Raw genomic sequence first — 14,398 nt, 5'->3', positions numbered from 1 at the left:
TTGAGAGCCATTGTTTATTAGTATTGTTTATGTGATTAGGCGGGGGGCTAGATCAGTGTTTTCGTGTGAGAGATTATCCGAGATACCCAAGGTGAGTCTTCTCACTATACTGTACCTGCAAGGGTACATATGTGTGACCGGAAGGTCTTATATGCTATGAGATGTATGTATTATATGTTGATATGTGATGTGTATGCGTTATGTATGCTTTGTATAATAAGGACCGGAAGGTCATGATGATATGGACCGGAAGGTCAAGAGGACATGGACCGGAAGGTCAGGAGGTTACGGACTGGAAGGTCGATACGGGTAGGACCGGAAGGTCTACCGGGATTCGGGACATAAGTCCTCTAAGACACTTGGACCGGAAGGTCCCACAGAGTTATCGTCTGGAAATGCGTATGTGTTGTATTTGGTATTTTGGGGAACTCACTAAGCATTTATGCTTATAGTTGTTGTGTGTTTCAGGTACTAGCGAGGACCGTGGGAAGGCGCCGACATGATCCGTACACACTGAGAGGATTTATGTAATTGAGATCTTTTGAGATTCTAGGATTTGTTTGTTATGATGGCATTGGATACAGTTTGTTTGATATCGTTTTGATGATTGAAAATATGATTTAAAAATGAAAATGTGTTTTGAAAATTTACGTTGTTACAAATTTACTACTTTGCTAAGTATTTTTCACTACATTTGATTGATTGTTTGCTTGATATATTAGTCCTATTCTGCTTGAACTAATATTGTTCTTGTGATTCTGATTTTTGGGTTGAGTGATGTATTAGGGCTTTTTCGTTTTAGTGCATCTTACCCTAATTGTTTACTACAATTGGTATCAAAGCTTCTGGGTTTAATATTAGTTTTTTGGGATTGTTTTATCAACCGATTGATCATGTCCTCAATGACAACAAGAATGTTTTGTAGATGTTCTTACAACTTTGGATTCAAAGAGTAGATGAAGCATATAACTGGTGGTGGTTCAAGTGATGTTAAAGCCGAAGGTTTAAATGCTAGAGGAGGAACAATAGATAAGGTAAAACCTCTCAATCTTCCAACAGGGTCAGATCCAAGTCTAAAGGCAAAAGAAAGTTTTGCAATTATTGTCACAAGAAGGGAAATTTAATTAATGAATGCTTCAAGTTGAAGAATAAATAAAAACAACAAAAAAATGGAAAACAAGCTAGTTCTTCGGATGAAGCCTATGTCGGTGAGGTTGATTGTATTGGAGAACTTCTTATAGTTTGTTCAGATGAACTGAATTCTACTGGTGAATGGATACTCAATTCCGCTTATACTTTTCATGTGTCAAAATATAAGTTGGTTTATACGTTTGAGAAGGTTAACCGCAACTATGTTTTGATGGGTAACAATTCTACATGTCCAGTTTTTGGATATGGTTTAGTATGAATTTGTAAGTTTGATGGAGTTATCCAAAAAATAAGGTATTCAAATATGTTCATAACCTTAGAAGAAACTTGTTATTTCTTAGCTCTTTTGCGAAAAAGGGTTATGAGTTTGTTGGTAAAGGTGGAGTTCTCAGGGTATTCAAAGATGGTTCTGACAAATTGAGAGCCAAGCGAAAAACCTTAGACCTTTATTTTTATTAATGGGCAAACAATTTCAAGTGATGTTGATATTGTTTCTAAGTCTCTTTCAGATCCAGATCGGTCACGTCTTTGGCACCATCGACTCGGCCATTTGAGTTTTCAAGGAATGTTAAAATTCAGCTGAAGAGGATTATACTTGGGGCACAAATAGTTGTTGATTGAGAGTTCTATGAATACTGTGTACATGGAAAGGGAAAACAAGTAATATTTATAAGTGGTATTCATACAACATAAGGATCACTTGACTATGTCCATTCATATTTGTGGGGACCGGGTCGAGTTGCTTCGAAAGACATTATTATCTATATGCTCACTATCATTGATGATTTTACTAGGAAGGTGTGGTCTTTCTTCTTGAAACATAAATTAGATGTTTTTTCTACCTTAAGAACTTGAAAAGTGCAAGTTGAAAAGCAATCAGGATTGGTGGTAAAGTATATTTGCATGGATAATGGATTTGAGTGATGTTTAGAAGAGTTTATTGCCTATTTCTAAATCGATGGAATCACTCGACATGCATGGTAGCCGATACACATCAATTAAATGTTGTATCCGAAAGGATGAATCACACCATTATGGGGAAGGTCCGATGTATGCTTTTTAATTCCTAATTGACAAAGTCCTTTTGGGCAGAAGCTGCTTCTACTGATTGCTATGTTATCTGTAACACCCCAAAATTTTCAAACTTTAAAATGCTATGGTTTTAGAAAAAACTTTCCGATGTTAACCCACATTTAACAAAAGCCGGTCCCACAAAAAAACATTTACAATTTAAAATATTGGGAGTTACCATTAAGCATCAATACAACCATATCAAGCAAATAAGAATTACATCAATACAATAAGCAAGGAACTTAACAAGTTCCACTCCATTCTCTATCACTTGACTTATAACTTCCATCTATCATCCTCTCTCCTTAATTGTAACCTAAGATACATGACATTAAAAAGAGATACGTAAGACAGTAATGTCTCGTGAGCTACGTGTGTTTGTGACCCAAAACATTTATCACATTTTTATCAGAAACATTTCATCTTTGCAAAACATATTTCAAATTGACATTTTTCCACATTCCATTTTATATCAATACATTTCATTAGTTATAACGTAATTCAAAACACATTTCTTTTCACATTCCATTCCTTATTTCATTAAGGGCTAATTCAGGTGTTAAACAGTTGGCATTTCATATTTAGGGTCTACGTCTAATAAAGCAACCACTCCTAAGTCTAGACCAAGGTGGAAAGAAAAAATCAATCCACCAAGGCATCATTTCAGTTAGGACATCTACTTCGCGGCGGGGAAGGTACCACCCCAGACATCTACTTTCCAATTCTTTTCATTGCTTTTCATTACTTTACATTTCTTTTCATTACTTTCCATGATTTACACCTTTCATACTTTAGTATCATAAACTCATTTCAAAATTAAAGAATCCATATTTTAAAACATTTCAAACATATTTTCAAAACATTCAATCTTCCAAAACGTTCTTTTCTTTCAAATACATTATTGCCTTCAAGGCACTTTATCAAAATACCCATTCCAAAATCATTTCATATATCAAACAATAGTGTTTCATTATCATAAAACCATTTTGCCATGTACCCCTAATTTGAATTTCTAGGGTTCATGAGGGTTTTCACCCAAATCCTCAAATCCATCAATATGATGATTGGATTGAGATTGGGATAAGCAAAACAACTCAAGGGAGGTTAAAAAACCAAACCCTAACAATCATAACAATCTAAAATTGACATTGGGGTTTCCACCAAGTCATGAATTTGAATTTAAGAGCCAAAGGAGAAGAGATTCTACCTTAAAAAGCCTTTGATTAATCTTCGTTTTGTTTGAACAATCAAATATCCACTTGAGTGAACCCTAGGAGCTCTTGAGAATCAAAAATAGCCATTTCCCTCTTACTTTCTCTCAATTACGTTCTTCCCAAGAAAATGGGAGAGAAGACCCATTAACTATCTTTAAACTTTCCCAACTTGCCATTTTTGGTCCTTTCTTGCAAAAGATCTTTCAAGATAACTCCAAACTAACTTATAAGCTTCAATAAATTTTCAAAATGATCCTTCGCCATCCTAATCTTCACAAACATAGTCCAAGTTTAGAATTTGGTCAAATCTCTAGTCAAACCTAAGTTTCACATGATTGACACAAATGACCCTTAAACTTTTAAAATGTCATTATTTTCACTTCTATCTTTCTAAACTTCATATCAATTAATGATATGATTAATCTTTCATAACTGAACTAAATATTTCATCTTTCACTTATTTCTTTCTTAATTTAAGAACCATGTAACACCCAAAAATAAGACCCAAACATTTCATTTTTAAATTAAATAAACGATAATCCAAAACATTTTCATAAAACCAAGATGGATCAAAGTGCATTACTACATCATTATATATGAGAGTAAATCATAAAATGTAGAATAAGGTGGTGTGTGCTCTGTAATTATCCCAGGCTCTTTCCTTTGGAATTGCTGTATTAGGTGTCTAAGCCCATAACTATATTTGGTATGTACTTGATTTGATTATGAGCATGGTCCTTTTGGGTTGCCTTCAATCATGCAACTTGATAATATGACTAGTGGAAAGAGAGAATATGATTTATTATATGAATAATAAATTGGTACTCATAATAATTTTATTAATATATTATAAGATTAATATATTATTTGGAAATCATATTATTTATTAGTAATTGAAATGAAATTAATTTTGGGATTAAAGGAACTGATTAATAATGGAGGGGCTGTTTTGCAAATCGTTGATAGTTGTGAAACCGGGCTTAAAACTCCTTGTAAGTGGAGTGGTAGAAATTTATGGATTTCCCCATAAGATTTCATCTAAGGGCTTGTTAAGGAGGTCCATGGGTTGCTTTGGGCATAAGTTTGTAACTAGGGTTTCCTTATTCAAATCCAGCTTAAAGGTTAAGCAATCTAGCCATATATAAACCCTCAAACCCTAGGATTTTCGGATCTAAGCATAAGATACTTACGTTGGCCGAAAATCATTGTCTCTCCAAGTCATACTTGTTGTGTTGAGTGTTTGTGACTCCATTAGAGGTGCACCACTTGAGGCACAAATTTAACAAGAGTCAAGGACTTGAAGGATTGTTCTTGTTATTACAATATAACAAGTGAGGTAATATTTTAATGCTAATATATATATATATATATATATATATATATATATATATATATATATATGTGTGTGTGTGTGTGTGTGTGTGTGAATTTCGAATTGTATATACTAGATCTAGGGTTTTGCTTTGGATAATTTATTTACATGTATAACTTGTGAAAATATTAGATCTAAAGCATTAGGATTGCATGTGCACCATAGGAATGTTGTAATGCTCAAAACTCATCAGTGGTATCAAAACCTGGGGTGTTTTTCTATTATATTTGATGCATTTATTATTTGTTCAAAGCTGAAAGAAAAAATCGTTTTTGTCTCTGCCTGATGAACCCAACATGTTTATAGATGAACACGGCGTGTTATGGCATGACATGACGTGGAGACTCGTCTGTTGGCAAATTTTTGGATTTTTTTGGACTAAATTAGATTTGGATAATTACCATAAGTTGTTTTTACTAATTAAATTCGAATTTTCAAATATGGTAATGAATATCCTCTTCTAATTGAAAGATAATTGTCAAATTTTAAGATCATTATGAGATTTTGTGATAAATTAATTATTTGTAAAATTTGATTTGAATTTTCATACCAAGTAAAATAGAAAAGGTCAAATTTATGATTGAGATAAAATTATATGATTAATTTAATTGTTTTAAATTTGATCTAGAAGTTTTAAAAAGTATCATAATTTGCCCTCAAGTTTTGGAATTTAAAATTTGATTAAAAGTTTTAATTTTGAAATATTAAATTCTAAAACCCTAGTATTTTAAAAGTTTAAAAAATACACTCACATAGGTTTTATTAATTATTTAATCAAATGGTTTAATTAAAAGACTATTAATAAATCCATAGATATGTTTAAATTTATTTAAATTAAAAGATTAATTTATTAAAAGTTAAACCACTTAGTATTTTAAATGTATAAAATACACCCTTATGCTATTATAATATTAAAGGTTTAATTTGTATATATCTATATGAAAAAGGTCAGTCTTACCGATAGTATGCCTCATTCACGAAGTTGATCTATAAGGATGTTTAAGGAAGCGACTTGTAAAATGACCGTCATTGGGTATCCACTCTTACCCACCACACTCTTGACTAGTAGAGGGTCGTTAGCCGAACGGGTAGGATAGGACACTAAACTCTCATTATAAGTATAATGAATTATAACTAACTAAATACTTTTATAAATTCTCAATCCTAGTTACTTTAGCAAAATGTGAAATTAATGCTAACCCATGAAATTGCACATAACGCCTTGTTGGTCAGTTAGTGGAGCGTGTGTGGTTCACCGGCACACTAATATTGACTAATGATGGATGACAATGGGTAACTCGTAAATGATCATAGATAGATGGAGCATGTGTGGCTAACCGACACATTGATTTGGTGATAAATGACATTGAGAGTACCACGCTAATTTACATGGTTATTCTCACCTTGTTTGTGATCCTCGGTATCCCAGTCACAAACTTGAAGGGCATAATTGAGATTAAACATGCCATTGAAAAGTTCAATGAATCTCAAAAGATCCAGGAATTTCATTTAAAACCTAATTCGTTTAAAATTTCATTTTCTTGGTGGATTTGGTAAATTCTCATTCACCTACCTTCAAATAATTTTACAATTGGATTATGACATCCCTCTTCAGAATTGTGAATTATTGTGTGAGGTCCTAGCCTTAATATTTCATTTGGGTGTTATATTAAGGGCTTAAATAAACTAACTTGAATTTTTCCCCTTTGTAGATGTCTGGTTCTAACAAGTACGGTCTTCCTCAATCCTTTGGAAAAGGCTTTCCTTTTGAAGATGATATTCCACATGACGATCAAGGTGAAAGATCAATCCCTTCTTCGTGCAAAGATGGAACTAGAAATCACACTTCTCTTCCTCCACCTCCTCCAATGATTCTCCCTAACCCACATTTTCATCAACTTGAAAACTTCAAGGTTACTCAAGCCTTATTGGCACACAAGTATGAAGATGGAAACTTTGTTTGTGCACATGTTCTAAACATGAAGTCACACCTTGAAAGACTGGGAATGTTGGGTGTCGTTTTCCTAAATTAGTTGGATGTTGACTTGGTTCTTCAGTCACTTCCCGAGTCATATGGTTAGTTTGTTAAAGACTACTATATGATAGATCACGACGTGACCATTATTGGTCTGACTTATTTGCTAATTGCTGCTGAAGAAGCAATGCTTTGGCGCAACTGTCAAGCAGATTTGTCTAGAAGATCTACCTCCCGAATTTCCATGAACATTTGTGATGGCAAAGATGATAGTCTGGAAATGGTTTCTCCTCCTAAGGGAGAGAAATCGGCCATGGTCGAAAAGTTTGATCATAAGAGAAAGACAAATTCTAAGATAGTCCCTTGTGTCATTCTCAAAGAGTCCAAATATTTCTATTGCCAAGAGAAGGGGTATTGGATGCGAAGCTGTCGTATCTACCTGAAAGATTGCAAGGATAGTAAAGTCAAATTGTATGACTCTACTTCAGGTATATCCACTAGCTAACTCTATTAAGTTCCTATTTATAGATTCTTGATACATGATGTGATAAGATTTAATTTTGATGTTTTGTAGGATCGAAAAGAAAGAAGGAAGCTTAAAAGAAGAAGCAAACTGAATTTGATCGTGAGAGATGGATTTCAATCACGTGTTTTGATTATCAGATTTTTGAGCAGTTGCTTAGGAGTTATGATAGATTGCTTAGGAATATTTAGAAACATAGTTTTCATATGTATTTGCGTTCTACGGACAAGTTTTCCTCATTTTCTCAATAAAATAAAATTTTGATTTTATCTTATTTTACGTTTCTTTGCAATGGCATTTGTGAAAATTGGTGTTTATATTTCAATTGCTAGCAATATTGAAATAGATTTGATTCTTAGTTATATCGTTTGTGGTAGTGTTTTAATTTACCAAGTGAGGAGGGATTCTCATCACCCAAGTTTCAACTAGATAGAAACTTGGAATCATGCAATATAGAATTATGTGACGTATGAGAATCTTGATCTTTGGGAAATCGATAATAATTCCTTGTTCACATGTATATGTGAGTCAAGTGAAAGAATTAAGAATCTAGTACACATTGATGTGGACTGGTCAGATCCACCATAAAGGATGATAAAGTCTATTCTGTAACGTCCATGTTTCGAGGCTAAGCATTGATGCAGTGATGTAATAGTCTAGGTAACCCGTTGTAACCTATTTTAAAGTAATATAGATGAAATACTTGAATATTTTGTGAATTATGTTCTTTTATGTGATTCTATACTTGTTTGTAAAGATATAATAAAAATAAGCGTCAAGGATTCCAGACATATAAAGAACGCATAAATCCGAGTTATAACGAAGAAGTTATGACCTGTCGAAGTTTTGTGACAGAACCGGCACGACACTGTGAGACGTAAATAGTGAATTTGCGATAGAGGACTTTTTAGCCTTAGCGATCTAAACGAAAGTCGTAGTGTTTGTCAAACCGAGAACGTACATAAAAAGAATGCCCAAATTTGACTTCGTATGAGGAAGTTATGATTTTTCCAAATTTTGGATTAACAGTACACAACCCGGAGTTCGAATAGTAGATCAAACGTTTTTCGACCGACACAACCTAAACGCGAATCGAAGACCTTGTTAGTATTAGCTCAACGATAAAAAGGCAGATGAAAATGGATGTCGGATGAAGAAGTTATAAAATTTTAACGGACTTTTCGTGTCCTAGCCTATTAAAAATATAACTATAAAAATAGAGTTAGAATTAGCCGACGGAGTCTAAATGAATTTTATGAATTTTTGAAATCGGGATGACAATTTGCAAGATGTCCGAGGGGGTACGCCCAGTGTATCCTCGGACGCCAAGCATTTCGGAGTACGCCCTACGTACGAGAAGCGAACGCCCTGCGGTTTGACTTTTTCTATGGTTCCGAAGCGGCCACGAAGCTCCATCTGATGAGCGACACCTACCCCTTACGCGCAACATACCCCCGAGGGTACGACCAATGTACTGCGAGGCTTCGACCAATAAAAGGGCTACGAGGACAGCTCATTTCCTTCACACATTTAAGTTTTTCTTTCACTCTCTACTCTCTCTCTAGCCTTACAAAACACCCCGAAACCTAGGAAACCTCCCTAGCATTAAAAGAAAGCCCTGGAGAGCCCGTAGGTTCTGAGAAAAAGAGTTTTTTGGTTTGGAAACTTTGCCGCCGCAGAGCTCAGTTTTCAAGCAAACCTCCCGGTTTTGTGAAAGAATGTCATCTTAAGAATCGAAGCACTGTTCGAATCACCCCCTTATCAGGTGAGTGTGTAGTCACTTTCATCTTACACACAGATATGAAGTATTTTATATAAATTATGTGTTATGTGTATATATTATTTGTTTACTTGAGATCTATGCTGGATGAAAGATCTAAACCTCTATTTTTTCAGATCTGAACTTTTTCTTTCAGATCTAAACTTTATCTTCCAGATCTGAACCTTTTCCTTCAGATCTATAATTTCTAACTCCAAATCTAAACTTTATAAATCTAAACCTTATATATGAATAATTTATACTTGAGATCTACGATGTATGAAAGATTTAAACTTCGTTTTCATATCAGAAGTGTATATGTATTTTATATCTACAAATATGTTGGGTAAAACATGGGTAGATGAAATAGTTGGCGTGTGATGAAACAAAATAATTAGAGGACTCGGTGTTGACGATGACCAAGTCATCTAGTGGAGTATGGATGACGACCACGTACCATTCTAGAAAGTCCAATGGAACGCTAGCCAGCTCGCAACCTGTAGGTGTTTGTGAACAATGTGTTCACCGGTGTACTCCATTCCCCCCCATGATGTCACATCCTCGAACCAGACGGCGGAAACGTTCGAGGGCTATTGTGACTTAATTGAATACCATCCCAATGATTATACATGAATCATAACATCATTCGTCACCATGCATTGAAATATTACAACCGATATTGTTTACATTCAGTACATTGTTTTAAAACATTACATTTCCAAAACATAAACCGTGCGATATTAATTAAAAAAACATCATGATATCACTGGATACATTTTCTTCGATTTACCTGTTACCTGAGAATACAAGTATTTTGGAAAAACGTCAACATATGAAATGTTGGTGAGTTCATAAGTAATGTTTGAAAAGTAATGATTTGTATTATTTTGAAAACCACCAGAAAATCCGATATTTTCTGAAAAAAGTATTGTTTATAAGAAAAAGTGTGAAGATCCGTAAGTATGCTTGTTGATTTCTGTAAATGTGAATAATTGTTAGACTTTGTATGCATCACATAGGTGAAAGTGTTGAATTCCCTAGGAAAACCTGATGTTTTCCTAATACATCAAATTACGTGTCTTATTTATTGTTATACCGATACGACGTTTGTTTTCGATAATTCCAGGTGCCATTGGATTAATTATGGGTTGTGAGTCGTTATAATCACGCATTAATGAAAACGAATAGTTTATAACTACCAATTACAAACGATCCTTCAAGGCTATCGTGAATGCGAAAGGCACTAGGCCCGACACGCATTTGACTTCTCGACTTTGCTAGCAGTACCAATGGGCCCTTGGGGCCCAACAGCACAATAAAGCTATTGAAAGTCCTTTTACACGGAATTAGGTCATAGAATACCCAATAACATGTAAGCGCGTTCCCTTCGGGCCTAAAGATCATGTCATTGGGCTAGCTAGGCCCAACAAGCATGATTTGAAACTTTCAAGCCCAAAGATTGAATATTGACTTCTCGTAGATTTTTGCGTGTGTATTGAAGTACTATTGTTTATTGATCTTTGATTCGTTATTGATTCGAGACCGAATCAATTCGTTTGGCAACGATATTGGTGTTAAAAGTGTATTTGCTATTATGTTTTTCCGGTAGCCATGGTACTCGTATTTTATCTTAAGGGATTTATTGTTTTAAACATTAGAGTTTTTCTTTTTATGCCCCTTCTTGGATAAAATTTATACTTTTAACCCTTTATATAAAAGAATTTCCATTTTAGTCCTTAAACCATTTTTCTTGACACTTTAGTATCAAAACTTGTTGAAAAGACATTTTCAGCCCAAATTTACTTGATAAACAGCTTAAGTCCCTCAAAAATGAAATTTTCTCGGTTGAAACCCCCATTTTCGCAACTTTTACAATTTTGGCCCAAAATGGAAATTTTTTTCATTTTTGGTCCCTTTTTAATTTGAAAACATTTTTGACCCTTGACTTAGTTTTATTACACTAGTAATCCCCTGTTTTTCAGAAATGTGCAGTTTCAGCCCCTCAAAAGTGTTTTTATTCAGAAAAATTATCTTAAAAACTGTTTGGACCTGTTTCAACCTCCAGAAATTATCTTTTGTCGTGTTGGGCCCTTTAGTTTTGTATTTTTCACATTTTGAGCCCAAAAATGGGTTTTGTGTCCAAAAATGTTCATCCTAACAAAATAAATTATTTTTATTGACTTGATTAGTGTAAAATGGTATAAGCTATGTTTATTTCATTCTTCATGTTGTATATATCGGTTTTTAGGTATTTTTAGCTAACATAAGACATAAGAATCATACATACATGCATAAAATCACACAAGACATACATGAACTCCTAGATCTACATATTTGCTTGTATTCTCCCCCACAAAAACTTATAAAAATAGAAAAATAGGGGGTATTAAGCTCACCCTTTCTTGTTGGTCAAGGTTTTGAAGAAGAAATGGAAGAAAGTGAGGTGATTTTCGGCCCTAGCAACACCTTGATGATGATCTCGAACTTGAGGTGATTCTAAGAGTATGATTACCACAAATGTTTAAGATAAGGGATCTAATCATGAGAAAAGAGTTATAAAATCCTTGGATATGTATAACTTACCAAGAAGTGATGATATTTTCTTGAAATCCTCTTGATGCACAAGCAAAATTTCGAGATTTTGGAGTGGGAAGGAGGAGAATATTTGAGAGAGTTTGGAAGAGTTTTGATGTTGTGTGTGTGTGGTTTGGCTCTCGGAAGATCATAAGAAGAGAGAGGGGGGAAAGAGAAGTTGCATGGGAACATGAGATGCCCTAGATGTATGTGATGTATTAAACCTTGATATCCTTTGAGCAATAATGATGTGTCAAGGTTTAATTCTAATTAATCTCTTTTTTTTTGTGTGTGTTGGGCCGAGAACCTTGGACTAGGAGAAAGGATGAAGTGGCTTGGTCCAAATCCTTCCCTTGGTTTATAATTTATGAGGCCCGATAATTATTTTTCGGCCCATTGGGTTCCTTTATGGCTTACGGCCCAATTTGTCAAAAAGAATAGGTTTCATGGCCCATTTAGGTTAACTAGATTTGTTATGGCCCAATAAGGGTATTTTATTTAATTCTAGGCCCATTATGGCCCAAAATCTTAAAATAAATGAAAGTGGGTCCAATTAGAGCCCATTCAAGAGTTCTAAGCCCAAGATAGTCAAATTGGAAGCTTATTGGTCCATTGGGCCCAATAAGGAAGTCCTAGTCCAAAATGGACTTAAACAAGGACTTCTAGGGTTTCCAATTGCTTATTGACTACTTGAAATGCTTGCATGGGGTGTTTGTTTGAAATTTTATTATCATAGAGTATGCATCATACATGCTCTTGAGTCTTTGATTCATATTTTGGCTTAATTGTTGTAATTTACAGGGCACACAAATTTCTAGGTTGTGACACATGGTTGCCTTACGGACCTATATGGATGAGGAATCCCCTTAGAAATAGTGTCCATCCCGATGAAATACCTTAGGATAGGTACCTTATAATAAATGCTTTAGGGACGTAAAATGAGGATACCGGGAACGCGTAATCAGGTTGAATAATTATTGAAAATAATAAACTTATTTATTGTGGGTTGAAAACCCTATATGCTCACCAGGCTCCCCAACCTGACCCACTCAGTTTCTTGTATTACAGGTAGTGGAAAAAACATAGTTGGATGATCTGACAAGAGATTATGGATTTATAGGCCATTAGAAAATAAAGAGAATGTTGTAAGGCCTATATTGTTTTGAGGCCAATTTTGTTTTTTGGACTATGATATTTTGTTTATGCTTTTGATCTATATTGACGATGACATCCTGAGTTTTTTTTTTAATTTAATGAGAATACATTTCTTTAAGAAATGTTGTGATAATTTTTTTTATCATATTTTGTTTTTGGGAATGAATTCCGCAACACTTTTCTTTGAAATATTACTCTGATTTTATTATAAAAGCATAAAAGAAATTGGTCTTTTCTGGCCATGAAATTGGGAATGTCATAGTTGGTATCAGAGCATTTGTTTAAGTGAACTAGGAATTTGTAGGATTTCTAAAGTTAAACTTAGAATGCTAAGAGATGATCGTGAGATGAGTGTCTTCCATATTTTAGACACGAGCACTAGTTTATTTTAGGAAAGATGCCTAAAATGTTTTATGTGTTAAATACTTTTTGGTTGCCTTGTATGTTATTATTTGTTCGGATCTATGGTCTATTGCCGACTGGATCTGGAAACCTTATGTGTTCAGGATTCTAAGTGTTCGATTACGATATTAGAACTGGCATGTAACGTTTCAGAGTGATAAGGAGAATTTAAACGTCTATTGTGAATAAAGATCTAAATTCACATAATTTGGTGTACATATATCGAAATGTCAAGAAACCGAAGTGGAGCTGGAAACGTGGATGAGAACAGGAATCAACAGCCTCGTCCCCAAGTGATTGAGCAGGTGCCAATAGTAGAAGTTGCACCTGAGCCAGTCACAATGGCTGGCGTTTGAGCCATGATTCGGGATATGATGGATGAACAGAGGGAAGAAATGAGACAATTGTTGCTGAATAATAGGGATGAACCTTCGATGCTTGTTGAACAACTAGAACTGAATGACGGACGATCAGAGGAAGGGAATTATAACTGCATTGTCAGTCAGGTGGAAGCCCCAGTGGTGAGAAGGAATGACCTGGTGGGGGAAATCGACAGAGATGGACATATGTATAAGAACTTCTTGGGTGCCAAACCACCAAGTCTTTCCGGAAACCCAAAGCCTATACAACTTATGGACTGGATCTCCAAAATGGAGATGGTATTTGAAAGCTGCAACTGTAGCGATAAGCAGAAAACCGTCTTTACGATTCAACAACTGAAGACCAGAGTCCTAAGCTAGTGGAAATTTTTAGCAGATAGGATGCCACGAGGAGACGATTTGAAGATGTCTTGGGAAACGTTCATGGTGCAGTTGAAGATGTAGTACTGCTCCGAGATAGTTCTGATTGATCTAAATAATGAGTTCCAGAACATGAAGAAACGGAGAATGAGCATTGATGACTATGTTACTGCGTTTACCGAGAAGATGAAGTTATTTCCTTACCTGGTGCCGACTGAACTCGCCAAGATAGAGAAATTTGCTAATGGATTGCCATTAGACTTTAGCCTAACAGTCAAAATGGCAAGCACGTTGAAGGTAGCCATCAGAGCAGCTAAGAATGTTGAGACCCAGTTAAAAGAAAAGGGTCTAGAGAGAACGGAGGTTGGAGAGAAGATGAAGTTTGATGGATCTTCGATATCCAACAAGAAAAGTAAATCATTGAAGTCTGGTTCGAGAGGAGAAGGAGGCAAAGCAAAATGGTG

This window comes from Lactuca serriola, chromosome 7 (assembly GCF_051521515.1).
Source record: "Lactuca serriola cultivar US96UC23 chromosome 7, Lser_US96UC23_V15, whole genome shotgun sequence".
NCBI lineage: Eukaryota > Viridiplantae > Streptophyta > Magnoliopsida > Asterales > Asteraceae > Lactuca > Lactuca serriola.
The sequence above is the reverse complement of the archived record's forward strand: the minus strand, read 5'-3'. Positions refer to the sequence as shown.